The following is a 26,360-nucleotide window of genomic DNA, read 5'->3' as shown; positions in this document are numbered from 1 at the left end:
GAGACAAGATGGCCCTTGTGGCCTTTTGCTTTCTATTACGTGTTACTTTGTTTTCCCAAAGTCCTGAGAAGCCCTGACTCTGTCCCTTCCCCTGACTGGCTGTTGGGTGGAAGTTCCACATATGGTATTGTGGGGAAGTCCAGGTCAGACTGGCTGGAGCTTTCCCAGTGACTGTATGTTGTCGGTACACCCTTGGGGTGGGACCTGGGTGAATGGAGTGTGTGACCAATATGCACTTCATGTTACGGTTGTCTGGTTTCTGGTATGCGACAGAAAGACTGAGACCGCCCTGCCCAAAACTGTTATGAATGCAGTGTGGAGTGCTGAATGGCTAGGTGCTTGTCCCAATCCACATTTCTTGTTGTGAGTTTCTGGAAGGAGAAAAATGGCCTGAATGCACTGTGACCCTGATTGGCTGCCTGCCTGCCTGCCTGAATACCCTTCTGAATGATTTGTTGCCTTAGTGTGACCCATCAGAGTGAATGAGAGACCGGACAGTATATCTGGGTACCTCACACCAATGGAAAATTGTTCAGAATCTGAAGTCAAACCTTGATGCTTACTCTCAAAGCCGTTTCCCTTCTACGCAATCTGAAAGTTGCTATGCCTTCAAGAAACTGATCCAAGAGAGGACCTGGCTAGGAGACCTCTTCCCGAGGTACGAGGGACAATCATGCACCAGCCAATCTTTGCCAAATCTCCCTGGAAATCACACCTTCGAAAGGCTGCCGATCATAGAAGGGGACTGCCCCAGAATCTGAAGGGAATGACCCGGACATACAAGTCCATCCTCGTTGACCAGGGTTCACAGGTTTGCTATAACCTCTGCAAGCCCGTTGAAGTGTGTTGCCGAAATGAGGGGACAACTTGACATTGTGCTGGTCAAAGACCGGCGCTGCTACGCTCAACCTTTGTCTAAGAGATTTGATTCAAGGACTCCCTTGTTCAGTCCTGTCAACCGCTTTGTCCGGGTGGAGAAAGTCAAGGTCGTCGACGTCTGAAGAGAATCCGCCGGGGGGTTTTCCACCACCTGAAGTCCTCAAGGATGCCACTGAAGATCCGACAACCAGCTGTGGTAACGTCCCGATCACCGACGCCAGGCACTGGTGATCCAACACCCTTGCTGGGCCAAAGTTCTTCATTGACTCTTTGTGGCAACAAAATATCATTTATCATTGTTGAGGTATACCGTACGCCTACTCTTCACAGGACATTCCCAAGCTTTTATCAACAAGCACCGCAAGGATCGAAGCTGCTTCCCCAACAACAGCCTTCACCTTTTCTTCACTTGGAATCTCAACGACCCATGCCTCCTGCCTTAAAGGGAGTTCACTCAAGAAGGGCCCGTTGATGACTCACCGAAGAACTCTACAAAACCAGTACATTGGGGTCATAGAACCTTTTAGAAGGAATCAAGACTATATTGAGCATATCTGGACTGGGCTTGTCAGTATGCATTATTTACAGGTTGCACAGTAGGGGGATCCTCAAACAGAACTGTCTCTAGGTAAACGGGAGACTTGAACCAAAGAAAAGTGTCTAAATTTAAAGACACTCCTGTCCCCTGCACACCTTTCAAACTGAAATAAATCAGTCAAGATTTTCATAGAATGTCCACATTTATGAAATTGAATCTAAAGATAGAACAAAAATAACATCATACATTTGCTTGGTTCAAATAACAGATAATAATCGGATTTACATTTAGCCAACTTGGAGAACAAAAAGAAACAGAGTCAAAAATCTTCTTTTGGCAGTTGAAATGCAATTTCAAGCTCTACGCGTTTCGGGGAAACCCCCTTCTTCAGGAGCAAAGATCTGCAAATGCATATACACAAAAAGTTATAAATCACTGCATAGTCTACTCAATGCTCAGTATTCTTAAACGCATCAGACATAAGTTGCTCTCTACTTTTTAGTAAAACAAGGGTCCAACAATATTCTACAAAATGTTACATCGTGGCTACTATATCACAGCTAGATTGATGTGGCTCCAAAAAATAAAACTCAAAGTGAAAATCAAAAAGGAGGATGAATAACCCTCATTTGTACCTTTTAATTGAGATGTTGCCAACTTGATGTACAGAATGAACATTTCACATCTGTGCTGAGAATGCACAGAAAAAACACATCCATACGAAATCCCCAGAGCTCATCAGCTGTTTAAACAAATCAGGACAATTACTCTACATTACCTACTACAACACAAATAATCAGTACGAACCTCTACAACGACTGAAACTAAAAAAAAAGTTCAATGCCATCCTAATCACAAAAGTACAACAAAAAAAATCCCAAAGAAAATTACAATCCAGTCAGCAACCAATAAGTGAAACCCCAAAATATAAAAGCAAATTTATACTGCTTCCACGTTTGTGCGCTCACGTGATGTAATCACATGACCACAAAATAGTTAACTCAAAAAAAGTCCAGTTTTAAGAACACAAACGTAGATCCCTACACCATGAATATTCGCACTAGGTACCAGTCAGATGTCCATAGCATGGATATGAAATAATCGATCATGTTGAGTATACCCACGGGAACGATGGTCACGTGACAAGGGCACATGATACAAAGTCCTACCAACACGCCCATTTGAGAGGTTACCCATAAATAAAACGTGCTTATACTCAAAGCCCATAACTATACCAAATGTATAACTAAGGTTAAAAGAAAAGTAATGCAGTAATAACAAACGTCAAAAGTAATGCGGTAATAACAAACATCAAAAAGCAAGAAATTTAAAGAAACAGACCTACCCCAATGAATGAAATAGTGAATGGCCACCATTTCAAACAGCTTCATCACCCATAATAAAATAAACCTCTACGGAACCATAGAATTAACAATAATCTATCCAAACTAAAAAAATGGATTCAAAAGAAATTATGAAAAAAATAAATGTAGAGAAAAAACTAAAGTGGAAAAATTCATGGTGATCAAAGAAAATTCTCAAATTACCTACCTAACCACAATAAAACCAAAGCAACACGTTTCCAGCAGCCCATACAAATATAAACTGAACTAAAGCATACATCCCACATTGATAGACATGACCCAAACTACAAAATATTCCCACAAAACTAGCAATCCTAGCTAATACACACCAACCAAATTTCCTACTCAAAATAACCAAATACAAGAATGTTAAATGAGAGAAATTGGAGTCACCCAAATTGTACAATCTGCACAACTGGGACACAGCAAGCCACCACAATGGACCTAGACCACCTCCATACAAACAGATAAACAGAAAAGCTTCACTAAAACCATTCTTGTTAACCTAAATGAAACAATTCAAGGAGAATTCCTCATTGAGTCCTCTTGGAGATATCGTGTCCAAGAGGTCGATCCAAAACATCTCTCTCTGTGCAAGCCTCCTCAAGAAATCTCCCCCTCTGGACGATTTCTTCACTACTTCCAAAACATTAAATCTTTACTGTGCAATAGTGTGCCTGGCCAAGATGAAATGCCTGGCCACTGGAGATTTATCATTTTTACAACGAATATAAGATTTATGTTCTGTCCACCTTTCACGGGCCGATCTGGCTGTCTGTCCAATATACATTAAGCCACACGGGCACTTAATGCTGTAGATCACCCCTGTAGACCTACATGGAGCAAAGTCTCTAAGTTTGATTTTTTTACCCATATGTGGGTGTAAAATGTATTCTCCTTTTGGCACATTATTACAATGACTGCACGTCAAACAGGGAAATGCGCCTTTTTTTTTAAAAGCGAATGTCAGTTGGGTCTCCATAGGTCCCCTTTCTGCTTTCACAACCCTATCCCTGAGATTTTTGCCTCTTTGTACACCATCATTGGTGGATTAGGAAACAATTCCAATAATACTGGATCGTGATGAAGAATGGACCAATGTTTTAGTAAAATTCTTTTAATGTGAAAGCTTCGTCTAGAAAATTTGGAGATATGCAGGATCGCGGCTGTCTCCTTCTTGGGTTTAGGGGTGAGTAGTTGTTCCCTTGTGATGGGAAGAGCCCTAATTTGTGCTTCATTCAAAAGATCTCTTGGATACCCTCTTGCTGAAAACTTCTGAGACAGTGTTTCCCATTCACTTTTAAACTCATCAGCGTCAGTGATTATTCTTTTAAGACGCAAAATCTGACTGTATGGTAAGCTGGCCATCATTGGTTTAGGATGAAAACTTGCATAGTGTAAAAGATTATTAACATCCGTCGATTTGTGAAAAAGTGATGTCTTGATCTGATTATCAACTATTTCCAAATGAACGTCCAGAAAGTGTAATTTAGGATTGCCAATTTCCAGAGTAAATTTGATGCGTGAGTGAACATTATTTAAGTATTAAAAAAACTCTTCAAGTTCACTTATGGAGCCACATCACACACCAAAAATGTTGTCAATGTACCTTTTCCAAAAAATGATCCTGCTGGACCATTCCACATTATCTAGAACAAACTGTTTTCAAACCAGTACATATAGATGTTAGCATATGCTGGGCCCATTGCTGACCCCATGGATGTTCCGGACACCTGTGCAAAGTAAGCATCTTGGTACATAAAATAACTGTTGTGTAAAATAATAGTAATAAACTCCACCACCAATTGTGGGTCACATTCAACATTCTGAGAATGCATGTAGTAGCCACTCTACTGTCTCAATTCTCTCCTGATGTGGGATCGAGGTATATAGGCTACATACATCCATTGAGAACAAAATGCACTCAGAAGATAGGCAGGTGATTTCATTGACACTCAAAAGGAAATCCGTGGTATCTTTTAAGTAAGTCGGTATCAATTTGACTAGAGGTTGTAGAATCCTATCAACATATTTAGACAAGGGATCAAAGATACTCTCCGTACCGGCAACAATGGGCCTTAACGGAGGATGTAATGCATTTTTGTGTATCTTTGGAAGTCCATATAGGACCAGAATAATCGGTATTTGTTTAGTAGGAACGACCTAGTTTTAATAGAAATCCAATCATTGTCAAAGGCTCTGTTCACACAGTCTTCAATTACAGCTCTAATTTGTAAGGTTGGATCTCTGTCCAACCGTAAATAGGTAGTATTATCATTAAGCATATCGATACATTGGGTGTAATAGAAACTGGAATCCATAACTACCACTGCACCACCCTTATCTGCAGGTTTGATGGTCAAATCCAGATCTTTTGGCTAGGTAAACGGGAGACTTCTCTGCCATTGCTTGATCTAACTGATCTTCTTACTGTGGTCTATCGCTGATTCAACTTACAATCTGATTTGTATGTCCTTTGAGCTGTTAGCTGTTGATGCATTTCAAAGGAATCGATATTTTAGAGTGATACCACATAGACCTGTGTATATTTGCCATTATAGAATTGCCAGAGTACAAATTGTGTTATTGTGATTGTGAATATAACTTTTTTGCCATATATATAAATAACTGTGTTATCACTAACATAGTGTGTGGACATTCCTTTGTGGGTTCTTGGGAACTACACTGTACTTAAGAACCAGCCTGCATCACCTCCTGAGAGCTTAACCCTTGGTTGCTCATCCACAGCTACTGAATAGAGAACACTGGCTGGGGTGCTCTGTGTTTCTACGCTGCCATATAGGGAGCAGGAGTACAGATATCCCCCTCCAGTCTTTACACCCCCTTGTGCACCCTCTTCTTAAACGATCTGACAAGACTTCCTGCCCGGCTAACTATCGTCCAGTCTCCATCACTCCTTTCCTGGGCAAACTCCTGGAAAAGCTGGCAATCTCCCAGCTTAATTTTCACTCTGAATCTGTTGGTTGTCTCCATGACCATCAGTCTGGCTTCAGAGCTGCCAGAAGCACAGAAACTGCTCCCCTGAACATCCGTGAAGACCTGCTATCCAACCTCGATTCCAACACCCCCTGTGTCCTCTTCTTAATTATCTATCTTCTGCCTTTGACATGGTCAACCATGCCATCCTGCTCAACCATCTCTGTGATAACCTGGGTATCTTCGATCTGGCCCTGGCTTGGCTGACCTCCTTCCTCTCCGATCGACCCTCCCACGTCCAACTTGGGTCCTTCCTCTCCTCTATCTCTATCTTTACCTGTGGTGTTCTCCAGGGGTCTAACCTCTCTTCCTGGCTCTTAAATACCTGGCACTTCTTGCCCACCGCATTGCCGCTCTCTGACCCAATGTTCAGTGCAGGCTCCCTTCAGCCACCTCTTCTCCTTTTCCTCTCATCTTTGTTTATCTGTCCGCCATCCTGGAGTGGTGTGCCACCAATGATCTCTGCCTTACTGCCAGTAAGATCGAGATTCTCCTCATCGGCACACCTGCTCCCTCCTTTACTGTCACTCTCTGGCCGGCCTCTCTTGGCCCTCTTCCTGTTCCCACCTGTGAGGCTAAAAACCTCAGTGTTATCTTCGATGCCACACTTTCCTTCTCTCCTCACATCTCTGACATCTCTAAGAAGTCACACTACCAGCTGCTCCTCCTCAGCGGTATTCTTCCATTCCTCTCCTTCCCCCAGAAGCTCACTGTCTGCAGAGTTCTGGTTCTCTCTAGGCTTGACTACTGCAACAGCCTCTTTCTAAATCTTCCTGCTTCTACTCTCTGCCCTCTGCAACTCCAAAAACAGGACTGTGAGACTTGTCCTTGGCCTCAAGCCCATGGATCGTATCTCTCCAGGACTGAAATCTCTGCACTGGCTCCCAGTGGTGGCGAGGATTAAGTTCAAAACCCTCTGCATTGTCCACAAGGCCTTCTGGGGCCTTGGTAAGGGGCAGTCCAGTCCCTAATATGTGTGGAGCCTTGAGCTCAAAGTAATTTTCCTGCTGGTGCACGCAATTGTGCGGTTAAGTCAAAATGGGAACCCGTCAAAGGGCTGTTGCAACTCAGGACAGTGGGTGAGGCAGTGAAGAATAAGTTCCCACTATTCAAGGAGGGTCTCCCCAGGAGGGCAGAACAGGACCCAAGACTTGGGAATAGCTCGGTAGCACAGTCTACCTCGATAAAGAAGAGTGGCCCTCAGGGGACACTCGTGCGTAAAAATGGATCGATGTGCAAGGGGCCACCGGTAAGGGTTGCATGTACTCTCCGACCCTCTGTGCACTGCAGACCAAACTTCGACTGTCAAGTCCACTTCAGTTGCAGGTTCAAATCCTGCAGTTGCGCGGGTCTGCGGCTTTCAGGAGCTGCGTTCCAGGAATGATTCGGTGGTGGGACAGTGGCGATTTCTCCACTCCTGGTGAAGGGATCGGGCCAGTTCTGCTGCAGCAAGTCTGAGGGCACAGGGGGGCAGAGCAGAAAGGCACCCACGAAGTTCACCCACAGCTGGGTGAAAAGGTGACCACGTCTGCTCTGGTTCAGGGGTACTCTCCTAATCTCAGACCTAGGGATGCTAGGTGTACGGAACTCGGCAGGAGTGTGCCTTATACCCAGAGCGTACAGTCCCCAAAGGCTCAAGTTGAAACGCTGTGGTTGAAGTGCCACGGTCCTGTGCAAACTGGTCAGTTCACTGGGCGGTCCAGGAACACTTCCGAACAGGCTCGCTTATAGGCTAAATTGGAGGTACAGATCATAGTTGGTCCCACTATTCCAATGGGTTGAAGCACCCTTGCAGGCCTTCTAGGTTTGATCAGAAACAGGGGGTCCAACAGGACCACAGCGGGCTCAGGATGCCAAACCTTCCAGCGGGTCACCAGCAGTTCCACGGATCTGCTTCATTGATTCAGGATACTTGGCTCCTTTATTAAGTTTGCTGTGAACTCAGAAGATTGACCTTGAATGGGAGTAAGATGCCCTCTCTTATCCAAAATCTCCTTCGTGCCAAAACGAAGAGAAACTAATGAGAGATCTGCTCACATGCAACCATCTCAGATGGGGACCAAACAGAGATCACGGTGGTCACAGTCATCCCAGCACACCAGACATCCTGGCACCCAGGATGTGTATTGGAACTAGACCGCTCCAGCCCACATCCTGGAGTCAGACACACAAGGCATGCAGAAGCCTGCAAAAGCTTTGGTTTGACTGGTGTTCTGCATGACCAAATAAGAAATGTCCCGGGTCTGCTCGACCTGGGGAAGGCAAAGGCACGAGAAGGCACACAGACAGAACAAAGGATCTTGTGGCATTACCATTTTAGGCACTGGCCACTGTCCCGGGTCAAACACGGTGAACGCGGTGTGGACCAATGAAAAGCTTTGAAAACACATAAAAAGCAACATCTGTCACCAGCTCTGTCCAAGGCACACTTGTACATTCACAAGAAATCCTTTGAGGTTGTCTAGGGCCTTAAAAATGAAAAAGGGACCCCAGCACACTTTGTGCACTGATAAAATGTTACTAAATAATCGCAACAAAGTGAAAGAGTAAGGGAAACAAATCTCCCAGTACTGACAGTCTGATGGGCATGTTAGTCTCCCCATAAGAAAATGAGCAAAAACCCAGCGGAGTGCAGCAGAAGGCAGGGCTCCAATGGCAAAAGTCAGGCTAGGATGGTCAGACATCAGCAAAAAGTTGGGGGGTTCACAACTCGAGGGAAAATTAACCATAAATGGAAATCTTTTCGAACAATCACCAACCTATTCCAAACATTAATGAGATGATTATCTCCATGGGAAAGGATAGCTGGTTCTCAACTTTGGATGCATCATCTGGATATCATCAAATAGTGCTACAATCATATTCTATATGACTTAAATCATTTGAGACCTCATAAGTGGTGTACGCCTCTAAATGCAAGCCATTTGGGCTGGCGTAATTCAACGAGTTGTGGAAAATGTGCTTGTTGTTCTTAAAGTGTGTTTTGCTTTCAAGGTAATATATTGATACATAAAGTATCTAAGGGAAAATACAGTGTAATACTTCATACGGTCGTACAACAAATCAGAATCTGCAGGATGAATGTATGAAAGAAAAATGTTAGACACAAGTGTGTTATTTAGACCATTGTATCAATAGGGAGGGTTTGAGGGTGTGCAACCAAAGCCTTAGATGGTATATGCCATGCTAAAAGCCAAGGCACCTGCATGCAAGATGCAGTTATGATAATTCCTGATATTGGTAGAATTCTATTCCAAATTTGTAGAGAAGTTTGATGAAAAATGTAACTTTTTCAGGTAACTGTTGAAACTTGTGCATGGTTTGTGTGGTCATCTGAATGTGTAGTGAATGTGAGTGTTTAAAGCGATCTATTTGCCAAACGCCAACATTACATTTTTTTAGATGGGGGTTGAGACAATTGTGACTTCAGATTCCTGTGAGTATGGAATTGGTGTGTGACTAAGCCAAAAACAAAATGGCATTGAAAGCAAATGTTTTGTGATTGACTGTGGAGCATTAACATGCTATTCGGCTTCACATTATTTCATACGTATGTGGTGGATTTTGCATATCCATTGAGATAGGATCTAAAGGCACCGTGTTGGCTTACTACTACCAGATGGCAGCTAATTTACAAGAATGTATTGTTAGACTGGGGTTTGTTTCTAGCACGTCTGATAGCGTAGCAAATAATCTTTTCAGAAACTCCTGGAGGGCAGAGTGGAAGTCTGTGACAAACAGGTCAGGCATGTGGGTAACAAGTAGTGAATCAGGCTTTTATACAGTAGCGAGTAAAAAAGGATAGCAGAGCCTGAAAGGGATCAGGAGAAAATAGTGGGAGGAAATATCAGGCAAGTTTGCCAGTGGAACCAGAATGAGGCATGGGTTTTTCTAGGATGAGGAGTTAGGTAGCTGAGAGCAGGTTAGGTCTTTCTAGAACCTTGAGACTGATGCCACTAGCCGATGTGAGGTTACAATTGATTTTTCCGTTGCACACAAGGATCATCTAGGCCACAGTATTTCAAAAAGATGATTTTGTGAATGGTACTAGTAGCCTGCTGGGGATGTTGTGGTGGAGCCTTAGTGTCATGTATGTCCCACTGCTGAAGTGATATTGGTGGAAATTCCTAAGAAGTTATGGGTTAAATTAGCATTGGTTTTAATGGGGCTTATAAATGTATTAGGCAGGGAAAATGCATTCATTCTAGAGATGAAGTTTACTCGAGTGATCACATTTCTTCAGGTTTTTTTTCATAGGGAAGGTTTCCTGGGTTTGAGGTTGCCAGTGACAATAGTATCCGATTGTTGTCCATGCAAGAGCATGGATTTTTGAAGGATTGTGTCATGCAAGCAAGCACCTCAGCCTTCATCACTACTTAAATGTAACGTTTTTGTGTAACCAGTAAACAGTCACACATGACAATATCCAGGGACCCATCATCTGTGGGTTAGATTGGAGATTGGAAATAAAGAGGTTGATTATTGCCTTCAGAGATATGGCTATGGATATGTTTCCTTTCTCTTTGGTGAAAGTCAAGCGTTTTTCAAACTAGGTTGTGCCAATCATGGCTGAATGACTGAAAGCCAGTGTTTGTGGACATTGAGAAAGTCTTCATTTAAGTGTGTGAACATCAGCACAAGAATAATGTGGGATGTTTTTACCCATGCATCCAAGCCCTACCATAAAACTGTGCAGTACTCGCAGCCGGACGTGTTGACCAGATCCGTGACGAGGCCTAGTTCAAATTTATATTGTGAGTACCTAGCAGAACTGTGCAGAACCAATCTCTTAGTTAAAAATAATCTAATCCAAACTATTTTAACCTAAGTAGAACTGCCTCCTAGAAATCGTGTCATCTGTCATTTTTAAAGCTGCACAACTGTCACCTGTCAATTCTGCAGCTGCAAGCTGTCACCTGTCATTTTGAGTTTACTTTAAATCTGAAAAACTACCTTTATTTAATCGTACGTATCTCTGGAACCGTTTGGGCTAGGAACAAAAAAGTTAACTTTCATCTGAAAGCTTAGAATCTAGGCTTTCCAACGAACCTAGAACCGCCTACTCCCTATACTTTTCCCGTAATTGCGAGACACGCACTCACGAAATTTACCGCGATTTGCGATTTGGCCCGATTTCTTCATCTGTAGAAATTAGCAGCTTTTTGCTTCTCTTTGCTAAAATTAGTTTGCAATCTGCTAATCATTCATAGAGTATTGTTAAAGTGAGCCTGAACTAATATAAAGTAGCCATCACCTACCCTGAACCTCTAGAGGGAATTAAAAGCAATTTTAGCACCTTTTCACTTCCTTGCAAACCACATTAAAGTAATTTGCCTGTGTTTAAAACTCATCCCTGTTTTCCCTAAACTTGCTGGGAGAACTGGAACTGTGTATTGCATTATAAAGTGTGATTTGTTGGGATTCTTGAAGACTGTGTGCTCTCCTTCCATTTCTGGTATTGCATAGGGGGGGAGTGAATTGTCAAAAGAAAAAGTGATCATATTGCCTTTTGCTAAAATTATAACAAGTTATTTCTGTACTGCATTTGATTCCACCTTGCGTTTCCTAGAACCATATAAAGCATTCTTTCCCACCTTGTTCTTCTGTTCCTATTCATAGTTACATCTTGCTGATTACTGCTCATATTCACAAGTGTAATATCCATTATCAATTTATTTATAGAATTGTGATATATATATTGTTTAAATTTTCAAATAAACCTTTTAATTTGCAAAACAAACCTACTTCTTGGCTCAGCGGGGTCAGGGGGATTCTAAGAGGGGGGTGTTATACAAGGGTTGTCATCCAGAGTACTGAACTGGATATAAAAATACATCAATAAGGGTTTTCCTCAGCATCCCAGACTAGGCATTGACTTAGCTGTAGTGTTGATTGAATATCGCTTACAAAATATCTCGGAGCTGGGATATTCTGGGTTAGATTTACCACTTGTGCAGATTAATACAGTGTGCCAACTGACCAGATACACATATCCGATTAGATCACCACGCTGTTTTACACTGTGAAAGCATCCCTCAAAGGAACGCTCTAAGGAAACGGTCTGTTTTGCAAAATAAAATACAAACTTCTGTAAGTCAGGAAGGAACTCAAATTCCAGAATGACGACCTTGGTAGATATGAAAATAGCCAGAGAGCACTTCTTACATAAGCTATTTGTGAGAGGTGAGTGGACTCATCAGGACCAAACGGTCTGGTTGCAGGCAATCGCACAACAGGTCACTGAAACAGGGTCAGATATATGGGCAGATCCGGGTCCCCTACATGTGGCCCTGAGTGAACTATATATGGCCCCTAAAGCCAAAGATGAACATAATAAGATGGTTAGGATAGCGGCATATTTGTATCTATATATGGGAGACATGCAGGACAAATGTTCTGAAGGCCAAGATCTGGCAAATAGGCAACAGATGGCGTTAGAGAAGGCCCAATCTGATCTGGACTCTTCTGAGCAGAGGCTGCTCAGGAGCCAGGAGTCAGAAAAGGACAGCAGACAGTACATCACTAAAATAAAGGAGGATATGGATGTGCTGCAACAGGAAAAGGCGGACCAGGATACCAGATTTCTGGCCTTGCAGAAGGAGTACCAAGAAGGTTTGGACTCCCTACTGCAGAGCCAGAAAAAGCTGGAGCAACAATTAGATTTCAATAGGGCATGTGCCGAGCAGGTAGTCACCCTGCAAAGCCACCTAGATAGGGAGAAGGCAGAGAGCAATAAACTGATTTTGAAAGACCTGGATACCCAGACAGAGTTTGACCAGGAGCGCCAGAAAGCTGGTGCCTTCCAAAGGCAAAGGGACGACCTGGCGGTACAGATGCAGGCTCTTAGTCAGGAAAGGGATACCTTAGGCCAGGAAGTCTGCCACTTAAAAAGGAAAATGGAAGAAAATCACCTGGCCCTCCAGGGACTGGGTGAACTCCAAAAAGAACACCAGAACTTGTTAGAGCACACCAGGAGGGTGGAGGATGCTCTGGCAAGAAAGGAGCAGGCCAATAGGGACACAGCTCAGGAGGTAACCCTCCTGCAGCAGAGACTGGCCCAGTACTCCAGGACCAATTAGGGGGCACAGAGAGAAAATGAGGCTCTCTGTCAGCACAATGATAGGCTCCAGCAACAGGTAGCGATGCAGGAGAGATTGATAGAGTCTAGTAAGGCCTTAACTGAGGAACTGAAAGCGCAGGCTCTTGCATTGCAACAGGGAGCAGGGGCTGATAGAGACGAGGTGCGCTGGGAAAGGGAAACGCCTGAGCATAACCTCAGGAGCCCTGGTACCAGAGGCCTTCATCTCTCCCAGTCCCTGGACTCTGCCACCCCCATGTCCCCTCGCGCACATGAGCCCAGGGCCACGGAGATGGCAGATAACTATCGAGCTAGAAGTATGGGGCTCATAGGCCAGTACCTCCCAGGAATGGATGGGCGGGCATCCGGGTATGGGCACCCAAGCACAGTGCAATTTAGTGGGGAATGCCAGGAGAGTAGGCCCATTAAGGACATCCTGAAAACCTCTGCCCAGTTAGGTCAGTGGGGGGGGTACCCATCAAATCCTGGCAGCAAGGAGGGGTCTGAAGACTCCTCTGAGCATTACAGGACACAGGAGACCAGGTTCCCACATTCTGCCAGCCATTCCCAGGCTCGCAGAATCCGGGAAAACCTGGAAGATCAGACGGGCACCTCTGGGAGAAGCGCTTCTGAGTCGGAGGATGAATGGACCAGCGTTACCCGAACCAAAAAGGCCAATAAGGCAAAAAGGGCCTTGCTTAAGGACCCATTGAAACAAATAAAGGCAATAAGGAGTGTCATCACGCCTTATCATAAGAACGCCAAGTATTCTGTTTGGGAACACTTGGAGCTCTATGAGCAAATGATGGATACTTTCCATTTGAAGGACAGCCAAAGCTGTATTCAATATGTAAAGTGGACCTTCTCACCAGAATACTCCAGTTTCTTTGCGGGGCTGGAGGATCAAAACCATTCAAGGTGGTCCACATACAGGGTGGCCATCTTGAAACATTTTTCTGTGCACAGAAATCCTCAAGAGGCTCGCAAGGCAGCCTACAATTTGCAATGTGGGGAGGATCAGGCCCCACAAGAGTTTGTGCAAGAATTAAAGCGTGCTTTTGCGCAGACCACCAGAAGGGTGCGCACGGATAGCAGAGAATTTATCAATACGTTTTTCCATGCCTTACCCAAATACATAATGACCCAGCTCGTGAGAGATTTTCATGAGAAAAGATCTTTAGACTGGGTCATTGAACAGGCTTCTCGGATCTATGAGGTGCAGAAGCCCATCAAAAATAAAAATAATGCGCCGAAAAACCCCAAAACCAACCAGCACCCCTGCTGCTGCCAAGGTGGCAGAGGTAAAGGTTGCCCCCGTTTTAGATTTGGAGATGGGGGGGGCCTAAAAACCTGCCTGCACCAAATAATTCACAGCCCAGAAGGCCCTCGGGCCAGTCACAGACAGGCAGTCGAGGAGGGAGTCCCACAAATGGGGTCCCCACCCCCTGACTATGTAAGTCCCCGCTACAACGGAAACCGACCAATCCTGGGTTATGTGTGGACTCCTCCAGCCCAAGGGGGGGATCCAGCCAAGCACCTGACCCGGGGAACTTCCCTCCTAACTTCCCCCAGGAGGGCAGAAATTCACCAAATCCTGGGCAGAACTTTTTCCCCAGGTATCCACCCAATTTCCAGCCCCAAAATCATCCATCCTTCTTTCCCCAATTCCCTGAGCCCAGACAACCTAATCTGGGAGAGGGGAGGCCAAGGGTGAAGGGGTACCAAAATCTTCCCAACCAGGGGTACTACCAGAGAAGGGATAGCTACCCTTCCCGGGATCAGCCCAGGGGAGAAAATAGAGCCCCGTATCAGCCTCAGCGGGTTTCACAACTTGAGCGCCAGGTCCAAAATATGGCACGAGATCTGGGTCACATACTGAGGGCTCAACAGAACCCTCAGATGAGCATACCACCGCAGAATGCCCCAAACTCTGGACCTGGTGCTCCAGAACAATGACGGGGGCAGCACCCCGATAACCCACCAGTTCCCAGGGAGGAGGCAGAAGGGGAAGGGAGTGTAAAGCCTTGGAGGAAGCTTCCTTCCCAACTTGTAAACAGCCCCTGGAAAACCAGGAACCGGAAACAAAATCTCCTGCCCCTGAAAGCCTGCCTCCCAAGGAGCAGAGGGGGGGTAGGAGAAACAAAGGACCCAAACAGACCCACTTTGTGGAGGAGGTACAGGTCTTCCAATTTGAGGGAGAGGGATCCTCAGAAGATCCTGGGAAAAGGATCTTCTCCTTCAGAGATGGGGGAACTCCTCCCAAGGAAAAATGGGTCCCAAGGGATTCCAATCCAGACTGGGGAGATGTGGAGACTGAGCTACCGCCGCCCATCATCTCATCCTAGAACCGACAATACCAAAATCCCAAGGGTCAAACCCATCGGCCCAGAACCGGAACCAGGGGAACTCAAAATGGCTCTGATCTCCAGTTGCCAACTTTTTCTTTCAGATTCCCAAGGCTCTCCACAGAATTCTGCCCAAATCTCTTCGCTAGCAATGTCCAAAACCAGAAAGTTAGCCCACCAATTCTCCAAAAATGTGCATTATCTGTGCCCCCTTGAGGAGAAGGAGGGAAGATACTATGCCCCGGTACAAGTACAGGGGCAGGGTACAATTTTGGCACTGGTGGACACTGGATCCCAAGCTACCCTTCTGTCCAAAAGGGCCTTTGAGGAACTAAATGCAGGAAGGGGGGAGAATTACCAAATTCCTCTCACCTCTCTTCCTGGACAACTGCAGAACTTTGACAGGAAGGAAATTCCCGTTGAGGGGACTGCAGACTTGGACATTAAAATTGGGCGACACAAGGTGAAACACCCGGTCATAGTAGTGACTCCAGAGGGCACACCTTGTTTACTAGGGAATGACCTCCTGAGAAGGTTGTCACCCCTAATAGATTGTGTAAACAAGGTCCTCTGGACCCAGACTAGCCAACCAATAAAATTAAAACAGAGTGTCAACCATGTTAGTTTAAACGGCACCTGCCACATGATTGAACAAAAATCTGACCAAGTAGAATTTCACTTCCAGAACAACCAAACTCCAGATGTGACAGTAATAGCAGTAGGACAACAGACTGGTGATGGGGGGTCCTCTCTATTTCTGAAAATCAACCTTCCTTCCAGTTTAAGGTGGTATTCCACACTGGAAGGAAACACCCTGAAATTCTTTACTAATCCACAATCAGAAACTCCCACTCCTATAGTCCAGAAAGATGTGAAATCAGCTCAGAGCCTGGCTGATATTCAGCAAATTGGAGAGCAGTTGTTCATCCCTGTTCAGTTAAATGATGGGAAGGACTCTGTTCTCGCTCGAGTGTGTGTGATGACGGTAAGAGCTTCATCAGCGAAGCCATTTTCCGCCAACTCCCAAAAGATCCAGTCATTCCCACATTCAAACTGATAGACAAATGGGAAATGGACCTGGAAGCACCTAATTCCAAACATCTCCTGCCAAGCAGGTGTATGCTCAAAATCTCCATTGGCAACAAGAGCATAGTCCATAATTGTTGGGTCGTGCGAGACATCACTGCCGCCTTTTACTTAGGCAGTGACATTCTCAATCGCTTTGCCATTAGTTTGGACCTAATAAACTTCAAAGCTTGGTCCTGATTAGCGGATAATCCCATGGGCTTTGATGATCTAGAAAAAGCATTTAGGTCAGCTCAATTGCTACCTTATGCAGTTGAAATTCAGATCAAAGAGGAAGTCACCATCCCAGAAAGGACCCGACAATTCTCCCTGGAAGTGAAAGTTAAAAGAGGACAAAAATTGCAAAACCCTGATGCTTATATCCATCTAAATGCTTCTCTCCAACAGCAAGGGTTGGGGGTAAACCCAACACCATTAGTCAACATAGAACATGACACCATTCCGATAGAGGTGGATAACAGCCACTTAAAGAGTATTACTCTAGCCACAGGCACCATTATTGGAATGGCGATTGATGACCGACATTTCTCCATTGATTTAGGAAATGAACTGTTAGGACCAATCCCCAAGGACTGTTTTGACAGTGACAGTGAGGACAATACAACACCAGACAGGATTTTCACCCGGCATGGGGGGAACTTCCTGGTGTACACTTCTTGCCCTTATGGTAAGAAAGATGTGACTTGTGACTTCAGGAGGGATGAGGTGATTTTCCAGGTCCATGAGGGCTGCCTTTCCCACCTGAAGCCTCCATTCCAAATCAGCACTCTGACCAGGGACTTCTCCACCCAGCTGGAGGAGGCCGCTGAGATAGCCAAACCAGAAGTCTTTCCAGGCTTCAGGCAGATGGTGGAAGAGATAGTCAACCTAGCTGATGCCTGTGTGACTCTGGAACAGAAGCAAAAGTTGAAACAAGTTTTCTTGGATTTCCAAGATCTCTTTGCGGTAGACTCATATGACTGTGGTCGCACCGACATCCACACCACAACAATTCCCACGGACGCTGGAATGGCTCCAGTGTTTGTGAAGCAATATCGCTTGCCTCTCCCATCCATGGAGTCCCTTACTGAAATAATTAAGAACCTTGAGTCCCGGGGAATAATCCGTCCAGTCCACAGCACTTTCAATAATCCGGTGCTGGGAATATTGAAGCCAAACGGCCATTGGAGACTCTGCGCCAACCTTAGGGAGCTCAACAAACGGGTCCATACTTCCCGATGGCCTCTGCCCTACATTGACCAAGGGCTGGCCCAGATTCAGGGGTCACAGGTATTCACAGCAATAGACCTGACCAATGGATACTGGACCGTGCCTGTCAGTAGGGAGGACCAATACAAACTGGCTTTTACCTTTGGGGGCCAGCAGTACACATGGACCCGGACTCCCTTCGGATACCTCAACTCCGGCAATGAATTCAACATTTTCCTACATAAGGCCATGCCCTACCTGGGTGCGAGGGGTAACCTGGCTTATGTAGATGATGTCCTCATCAAAAGTTCATCTGTGGAGGAACACATAGCGGAGATCTGTTATGTTCTGACACAGTTGAGGGCCGCCGGAGAAAAACTTTCCTTTCAGAAAGCACAGTGGTGTAGAACCCGTGTTAATTTCTTGGGGCATGAGATTACTCCTCAGGGTCTCTATCCCCAAGAAAAGAAAGTGGAAGCACTCCAGAAACTGAAAGACCCCACAACTCTGCGGGAACTAAGGAGCCTCCTTGGACTGACTAATTACAGCAGAAAGTTCATTGAAGGCTACGCAGAGATCACTAGACCCCTGATTCATCTCTTGAAGGGGGGGTCAAGTGGGAATGGGGTCCAGAACAGTCCGAGGCGGTAAGACAACTCAAAAGAAGCCTCTCACAAGTGCCTTGCCTAGCTTACCCTGTCAGAAACAAGGAGTTCTTCCTTGAGACGGGGTTCTCTAATACGTGCTTGACAGCAGTATTCTACCAAAAGCATGACAAGGTCAATAAAGTAATCTCCTATGCGAGCAAAACTTTATCCTCTGTGGAGGAAAAATTCAACAATTGTGAGAAGCCACTCCTGGCAACGGTGTGGGCATTGAAGAATTACCGCCCGTTTATCCAGGGGGAACACATCATAGTGGAGACTCCACACCAGCCAATGAAATATCTCCAAAGTGACAGAATCCGGGCCGGAAATGTGAGTAATTCCCGAATTACTTCCTGGATTCTGTCAATGCAAGGCTTTCCTGTGGAGGTCAGATATGGCCAAAACAAGAACAGTCCCCTCGCGCAAGGTCTGGCTGACTTGCATGATTGTGCCAGAGAAAACTGTCTCGAGGACGAAAGTCTAAAAATCAAGGACAACATGGAGGCATACCTTAATTCCCCACACAAAGTATTTGAAGAAGACAAGTGTGAGGGAATGCCCACTGTCTATGTGGATGGATGCTCTTACCATGTTGACAACGACGGGGAGAAAGAACTGGTGGCTGACATAGGGAATGCATGGGTGAAGGAGTTCCCAGAACCCTCCGCTGGACACAAAATTGGTCCCCGAAGTAGTCAGGTGGCAGAATTGATGGCTGTGCATCAGGCCATCCTCACTGCTGTCCAGCATCAACTCCACAAACTGGTCATAATCACAGATTCAGATTATGTACGGAACGGGTTCGTGGAGCACCTGGTCAACTGGAAAACCAGAGGCATGTTATGCGCTAATAACAAACCCCTGAAACATGGGAAGTTAATCCAAAATATTGATGATCTGGTCACATCGAATGGGATGACCATCTACTGGAAAAAGATCAAGGGTCATTCCAAAGTAGAGGGACCAGACAAACCTGGAAATGACTTAGCTGATCAGCTGGCCAAAACCGGGGCCATCCAAGAGGATCTAATAGAAATAGAGTTGCTGTTGGGGGAAATCCAGGTCACTGCGATCACTAGGTCCCAGACAAATGCTCACAATGATCTTTCAACTGCCCAATGGAGCAAGGAGACCCCTGATGCTGATTTGATTACAGCTCAGAAGGGGGATCCAATCATTGGTAAGTTTTACCAACACCTTGAGGACCCTGAGAACTTTCCCCTGACGGACACAGATTACAGCCATCATCCCTCACACACCGTGCGCCTCTCCAAAAGAGGGGGATAACACTGCCATGGTCAGATTTGCAAATTGACTTTGTAGGCCCTGTGATTCGCTCGTCTAGAGGAAACAGGTACATGTTGACCTTTACATGCTTGTTTAACAAGTGGGTGGAATGTCTCCCGGCCCAAATTTCAAGGCAGAAACAGCAGCTGCCCTGACGATTAACCACATCTTTTCCCGTTTTGGTCTACCTCAAAGGATTGAGTCCGACAGAGGTAGACACTTCACCAGTGAAGTAATGACAAAGACATGGGAGATACTGGGGGTTAAAAGGAAGCTACACATTGCTTACAGGCCAGCTTCTTCTGGAGCAGTGGAGAGATATAACCGAACCATTGTGAGCATCTTAAAAATGTTTGTGGCAGATTCTGGGCCAAGTTGGGATATCGGATTACCTCTGGTCCTAATGGCCATCAGATCTACCCCTTCATCTGCAACCAAAATGTCACCATTTGAGTTGATGACTGGACGCAAGATGGTGCTTCCCCAGCATTTGCTCTACAGAACCCAAGAGCAAACGTTGATAAATGCCTCCACAACTCATGAGTATGTGGAGAATTTAAGGAAACACCTTCAGCATGCTTTTGCCTATGCTCAGCGGAATCTAGAAAGATCAGCCGAGAGCATGAAGACCCACTATGATTTAAAAACTACCCGAAAGGAATATAAGGTGGGTGATAGGGTCTATCTATACAATTTCCAAAGGAACCAGGCCAAACAGCGAAAATTCTTTCCTACATGGAAGGGACAATTTGAAATTATAGACAAGATCTCCCCTGTTGCCTATAAGATCTGCATCCCCAAAGTCAGTCTGGCGGAAGGGGAAGGCAAGTGGGTACATATAAATCAGCTAAAGTGTTGCCATCCCAGGCACACTCTGCAACAACTGGAGGAATCCACTGGAATCCCAGAGGGGGCCGCTCCAGAGTAATTCAGTTCCAACCCTAAAATATTCCACATATAGCATATAAAATTCTGTGATCCTTGTATATATATATGTTCTTGTCTCCTAATTTAAAAAAGAAAATGTATATGTTCATATCTTCTGATTCATAAAATGTATATGTTTGCCACACCATTAATAGTGGTGAAGAAATGTCTACGAATAGGTATTGCTGCTTTGCTTTATCATCCTAGGAGAGATGAAACCATGGAGACTGACCAAGGAGGACGACCGGGGACCAGGAGCAGAGACCCGAGGGGCCCGGGGTACCGCCCAATCCTCCCATCAGGACCAGCAAGGAGAACTGATTGATCAACTGGAGGGAGGAAAAGATGCTGAACTGTGCCATCCATGGAATTGGAAGAAGAGGAGGCGAACATCCCAGATCTTGCGAGTTCCATCAGCGAAAGGACAGAATGGCCATCGCAAGAGGGGGGGCTTGTGGGATGTTTTTACCCATGCATCCAAGCCCTACCATAAAACTGTGCAGTACTGGCATGGAAAACATCATGATGGCCAGAACTCCCCAGAGAGTGCACAGGGAAAACATGAAGAATAGGCTGCCACCCATTTTTGCCTATGTTGTGAGCACAGGAGGGCTCTGCCTAAAACCACCATTGGGCTACACACAAAGTAGCCTGAAACCATTGGGAATGGCAATGCTGATTGCCAAAAAGCAACTCAGAACTGTGGGGAATTCATTTTCTTAATCCCAAAAATGGTTGCATTACCGGTACTCACCACTATCAGAAAGCCGGCGTTTTTAAACCACCAGACTTTTGTGTAAAACTGAACAAATGAAACAAAACCAGACCAAGGAAAGACTTGCTAAGAGGTGGATACAATGTAAAACTATATTCTGAAATGACTTGAAGGAAGTAATTATTTAATGTATAGGTAAAAATTGTCAGTTTGATTTGAATGTAGAAAACTGGGAACAAAAAGTGACATTTAGCTGAAACCTGGCTTAATGAAACTGAATTCTGCCTGACAACTACCCCCGACAGGAGTTGAAACTGGATCAACAGCCACTCTTCCCAGGCATAGCTGCATCCTGCTGCCCCTTGCCAAAAGGAGTTGACACCTCTCTGATTAGATTAGGAGTGGAGCACCTGGAAACTGGAAGGGACCGAACAATGCACCTTCCTTGACTCAGGCAAATGTTATATTGGGGGCGTCGTAAAATAGCTTCCTCTTGGGAGAAACTGGGGGGCAGCTGTGCCTCTGTGAACAAGCTGGCTTGGGGGAAGTGGAATAACCAGTTATTTCACCATCTGATGTGGGAAGCCACACCCCTTTTTGACCAGGGCATAATTTTAAAAAAGATGGATAATTCATAGTACGGACTTGTCAGAATTATATAAGTAATACCATTATTCTTGTGATTTTTCGGTGCACATTTTAAGAGGCGCTAGGACCCTGTGGTGTATTCTGGGGGGTTGCTAGCGGAAAATAGGTTCTTACTCCAAATGTCTGCATGTTAAAAATCTGACACTTCATCAATTAATGTCCATACTCCTTGCGCACATGTGTGTAATTTTGGGTAAATGTCCGATATTGCAAAACCAGTTAAAAAGCGCAAAATGTTGTCATTTTTTAATGCAAGTCCCCAGGAAGATCAGAGGCGGACAAGCATGGACCATAAGGAATATATAATGTGTATATGTAATTTCAACAAATTGTGTATCTGGGAAAGATGTATTTGAATCAAATATAGATTTGTGGGCAAACTGACCAGGGGAGGATCCTCTGACCCATAAACAGACCTCATCATGATGACAATCCATTTCCCTCCCCCAATCATGGGAGCGGGGAGAATTGGGCCAATGACAAGTAGAGAGGGGCAGGCTTAGCTAGGCCCAGGCACACACCCATTTTCAAAACACATAAAAAGAGACTGCTGGGACAGGTAGAGACATTCAATTCCATTTGCTGCGGAGCATGCTGACCGACGACTTCACATCCAGAGATCCAGACTTCAAATCCATCAATCTCCAGAACCTGTAGCAGAAATTAACTCCAGAATTTGTAGCAGAGAGGCCTGAATCCACCAGCTGAATCCTCTTCAGCAGGCCTCAAAACTAACCAAACTATTCAACAGCCGGGCGAGCTGTTTGAATTTTTGCCGAGAATTTTTGCAAGAACCTGTAGCAGTACCCAGAAAGCAGTGTTACATCCAGAATCCAGAGAGGCTAGACCAGCAGAGCAGAGCTGACCCAGATCGCTGTGAGCAGAACCGGTGCCTGATTGACCCGCCGAGCAGACAGAACCGCAGCCGGACGTGTTGACCAGATCCGTGACGAGGCCTAGTTCAAATTTATATTGTGAGTACCTAGCAGAACTGTGCAGAACCAATCTCTTAGTTAAAATAATCTAATCCAAACTATTTTAACCTAAGTAGAACTGCCTCCTAGAAATCGTGTCATCTGTCATTTTTAAAGCTGCACAACTGTCACCTGTCAATTCTGCAGCTGCAAGCTGTCACCTGTCATTTTGAGTTTACTTTAAATCTGAAAAACTACCTTTATTTAATCGTCCGTATCGTCCGTATCTCTGGAACCGTTTGGGCTAGGAACGAAATTTATCATCTGAAAGCTTAGAATCTAGGCTTTCCGACGAACCTAGAACCGACTTCCTACTCCCTATACTTTTCCCGTAATCGCGAGACACGCACTCGCGAAATTTACCGCGATTTGCGATTTGGCCCGATTTCTTCATCTGTAGAAATCAGCAGCTTTTTGCTTCTCTTTGCTAAAATTCGTTTGCAATCTGCTAATCATTCATAGAGTATTGTTAAAGTGAGCCTGAACTAATATAAAGTAGCCATCACCTACCCTGAACCTCTAGAGGGAATTAAAAGCAATTTTAGCACCTTTTCACTTCCTTGCAAACCACATTAAAGTAATTTGCCTGTGTTTAAAACTCATCCCTCTTTTCCCTAAGCTTGCTGGGAGAACTGGAACTGTGTATTGCATTATAAAGTGTGATTTGTTGGGATTCTTGTAGACTGTGTGCTCTTCTTCCATTTCTGGTATTGCATAGGGGGGAGTGAATTGTCAAAAGAAAAAGTGATCATATTGCCTTTTGCTAAAATCATAACAAGTTATTTCTGTACTGCATTTGATTCCACCTTGTGTTTCCTTGAACCATATAAAGCATTCTTTCCCACCTTGTTCTTCTGTTCCTATTCATAGTTACCTCTTACTGATTACTGCTCATATTCACAAGTGTAATATCCATTATCAATTTATTTATAGAAGTGTGATATATATATTGTTTACATTTTCAAATAAACCTTTTAATTTGCAAAACAAACCTACTTCTTGGCTCAGTGGGGTCAGGGGGATTCTAAGAGGGGGGTGTTATACAAGGGTTGTCATCCAGAGTACTGAACTGGATATAAAAATACATCAATAAGGGTTTTCCTCTGCATCCCAGACTAGGCATTGACTTAGCTGTAGTGTTGATTGAATATTGCCTACAATAAGAATTGTTATGCTACCAAAAAACTGTGCCAAGAAGAGGCATATGTGTGCAGGTGATTTGGTGGAATTCATGATCAGCATTCAGTTGTCAATCATTTAGCATTTTTGCCCACCAGAAGGGTGGTTACAGTGGGTAACATTTATATCAGACTAGTGAAAAGTACCCGTACTGGATCCCAGTCAGTTATGCCATTGAAGGTGAGGCCTAGAGGCAGAGACACTGGTGACCTGACAACCATATGGTGTAGGGATTCACACTAGGCAGAGCGAAGAAAGAATGCAGCCAGTTCCCAGCAAGTCCTATAGGTGGTGCACGTCATTCAGAGGTTTGGACCGAGTAGAAGATTGCCATGCAGCGCGACGAGCGGACGCCTGTCATTTTAACTCTCGGGTAAGCTCACACCGCTGACGCTACCTCATGATCAGTCTAGACTCTGTGGAGAAGTCCAATCAATGGTTTTAATCCGGTCCCTGTCCCCTTTACTCTCTGGCTCCCCCAGCGCCCTCATGCAGCTTATTGCCCCAGTAGAAAGCAGAGGGGCCTACAGCCTTTGATAGAGGATACCCGCTGGAATCCCAACACCCACGAACAATAAACAACTACGAGTGACTTTGAAACGAGACATCCTGCAGCATACCGCTTCCTCACTGTATGAAGCACCTGTTCAACGCCACTTAATCGGTAAGCGTTACCGTCTCATTCTATCACGACTGAACTAAGTTCACGAGTCGTACGCTGCCACAACACACCGATTAGCACTCCACACTAACAAGTACTCGAAGTTTGGCTGGATGGCTATGATGGCCTTCGAGCCCTTGCTATTCCCCGGCCAGCAGCATGACTCGAACCTATTTGACATTTTTGTCTCTCTCTCTCTCTCTCTCTCTCTCTCTCTGTCTCTCTCTCTCTCTCTCTTTCTTTCTCTCTCTCTCTCTCTCTCTCTTTCTCTCTTCTTCTCTCTCTCTCTCCTTCTCTCTCTCCTTCTCTCTCCTTCCAGCATGTAACACCAATCTGGGAGCTGAGAGAGCGGGACGGGGACCCCGGAGTACAACTCTTTTATTGGCATGACACTGCCTTGGTGAACCGAACTACCTCGGGATAGGCCCCTGATAGTATTTGACTAGGTAAATTAATCCTCGGCAATCTACGCTATGTGTACCTTTTGTTTAGAAGAGAGGGATAAGATCTGACTGAAACCGATTGTCTGTTGCTCATTTCTCTCGGCAGGAACGCAATGAGGAAAATTCTATTTCAGAACTTGTTTGGAAGGAACTACTTTCTACACGGCAATCCTGCAATTGACGGTATGGCTGACAACGGAAGGCCGTAAACTAGCAAGATTCCTCCACTTTAAGGTGAGAGACCATTCTATCAGTGATGCAACTGTGAGGATATTTTTGAATAATATGGCATTAACAACTGTAGAGATGAATCCAACAGGAGTTGATAGCAATAGGGATTTCATCTGCCGCCTGAGATTTCCATCTTCAATGGTAACCTCATAGGAGTTAAAAAATAGAGAGTTTGACTCCTGCCCTAAAGCACCAGTTACGGTCCATAATATACCTACCAGATATTAATTTGAAAGTCGGAATGTTTTGAGAGACTCCCGAGTGACTGTCACTAGTTAGGAGATGGGGAAACATCTAATACATCTTGTAATCTGTGACATGACGAGTGTGTCATGTTGATGGTAGTCTGAAACTGTGCAATGCTACTGATAAGTAATCACTAATCTGGATCTACTACCAGATTGTTGAACTGTAATACAGTCTTAAATGGATATTTATTCTCCATTTGATTGCGTTTTTTTTTTTTATAGGGGAAGACATCCTATGTAGCCTTCGCCACATCTCTTCAGGATCGTAAGATTCAAATGTCTTAAAACCTCAATATACCATTAATGTTATTGTATGGTTAGGCTAGCTAATGCGGTATAAAACCTGCTTCTTGTATAAACATCACAATTTTTCCTGCCCCTGATGAATTTCCATAGAATTGAACCCAGAAAAGATTAGGAAAGAAACATTTTGGGCTTTTTGGTTTTATGTGATAGAAGTGGATGAGTGGAGAACATGGTCTGTCCTTTGTGAATCCGCACAACACAAGCCACTTTAATGATTGAGCTACGGAAGAAACTTGCTCTCAATTGAAGGTGTTTTATACATTACTACTCAGAATCCGTTATGCTTACTGAGACAACGAGTAGCAGATTCGTTTTTTAAGCACTTTTGGATTGTTACCATTGCATTTCTTGTACAACTTGTGAAATAAAGATTAAAATATGTATTTTTCTACTTACTGAAGTAATCTTTTGTTCAAACAAGTCTTGAAATATGATGACGGCATGAAGTATCTTCCCCACACACATAAAAAAATAGCTTTGGAGTCAAAGGCTCTGTTGTTGAAAAGTTAAAGGGTTAACCCCCTTTTTGATGAGGGTCCGCTTGAGATTCCATATAACCACCCTCTACCTCCAAGTGTGGTGTTGTGGCACAGAGAGCCACAGCCAAACCTTTGCGATC

General features: G+C 44.7%; 1 long non-coding RNA gene across 2 annotated transcripts in view; it reads left to right on the top strand.

Annotated features, from left to right (window-relative positions):
• LOC138572450 (uncharacterized) overlaps nucleotides 1–26,132 on the top strand; it is a 257,688-nt gene extending 231,556 nt beyond the window's left edge. For both annotated transcript variants that reach the window (XR_011303907.1, XR_011303906.1), the window contains exons 4-5: nucleotides 25,063–25,190; nucleotides 25,658–26,132. This is a non-coding gene — a long non-coding RNA (uncharacterized lncRNA). The remainder of the gene's footprint in view (nucleotides 1–25,062; nucleotides 25,191–25,657) is intronic.
• Nucleotides 26,133–26,360: the final 228 nt, after the last annotated feature.

Source organism: Ambystoma mexicanum, chromosome 1p, assembly GCF_040938575.1.
Source record: "Ambystoma mexicanum isolate Mex_15411 chromosome 1p, UKY_AmexF1_1, whole genome shotgun sequence".
NCBI lineage: Eukaryota > Metazoa > Chordata > Amphibia > Caudata > Ambystomatidae > Ambystoma > Ambystoma mexicanum.
This window is presented reverse-complemented; position numbering and strand designations above follow the sequence as displayed.